This window comes from Dromiciops gliroides, chromosome 2 (assembly GCF_019393635.1).
Source record: "Dromiciops gliroides isolate mDroGli1 chromosome 2, mDroGli1.pri, whole genome shotgun sequence".
Lineage (NCBI taxonomy): Eukaryota > Metazoa > Chordata > Mammalia > Microbiotheria > Microbiotheriidae > Dromiciops > Dromiciops gliroides.
The window spans coordinates 506,472,299-506,473,496 of NC_057862.1; positions in this window are offsets into that span (position 1 = coordinate 506,472,299).

Sequence of the window (1,198 nt, forward strand, 5' to 3'; positions counted from 1 at the left end):
TTAACAGAAGGAAAAATTTCTTAAAATCGCTTTGTATTTGTTTTTTTATTTCTTTGACAACATAACAAAAAAGTTAGGGACCAGACCTATATACCTCATTTATTTTTAAAACAATTAAACTGAGGTGAAGCATCCAAATGAATTAAAATTTAATCCCTTCAATTTGATATTATACATGAGCCTACAAATTTGTTCAACACTGATGAAAACAAAGCAATTACACATTCCAAATTTCTCTAGGTACTGTATTTTAACATATTTTGTCATATTGTACTTTTTGCTTCTTTTGATACCAAATGCTCAGTTTATTTCAATAATCCATGCCGCTGTATAGTTGAATTTTCAGGTGATTGTCAGGTGATGTTGAAAGCAAAATAACTTATCGTCAAATTGATCTAAAATAGCAAAATATTCTTCCATTTGTGATAAATCTAAAATTTTAGGGGAGACAATGGAAGTTCAACTGACTTTTCTTTGACAGTTCGTATATACAGGGTGTCCCCAGAGGTTTTAATGATTTAAAATGCATTAACACTTTTAGGAAATCCTATAAAGATCAAGAGATTAATCAGGTCCTAAAGATTAATTACATAAATAATTTTCCTTCTTATTCCCTCACCTTAAAATGTAATTGTATTTATAACTCATATTACAAACTCATATGGCAGAGGTTATTTTTATTTAATAGACAGACAAAATATTAAAAGATGATAAAGATGAACAGAAAGAATATTTGTTCTTCATTAAGTTATTGCCATCAAATGACTGCTGACACAACCAAAATACATTTTTTCTTGAACCTTTCACAATGACTTCAGTATTTCTTTGTCTAGGACATAAAGGTAAATGCTTTTATTACCTGTTAAAGACCACAGTTAGACATAAACAAAGCTATTCCAATTTAAAAATCTATCAAATAGTCAATAAATAACTGTGTTGTTGAGGTTTCCTAGTTTTATCATGCAAATTTTAGTCTGTTTCACTATATAATTATATTCATTTTTAAAATCTGAGGCACAGATTGGGAGTTCTAGCTAGTTGACAATTATAATTGATTTATGTTCTTGCTTCAAAAATAATGACTGTTTTTTCATTACCTTTTAAAATTAGAACAAACAATGAGGGTCTCCAATGCATTACATTATTACTCTTTAATAACACAACAACTGTTATACTACATCATTTTAAAGTCGATGTC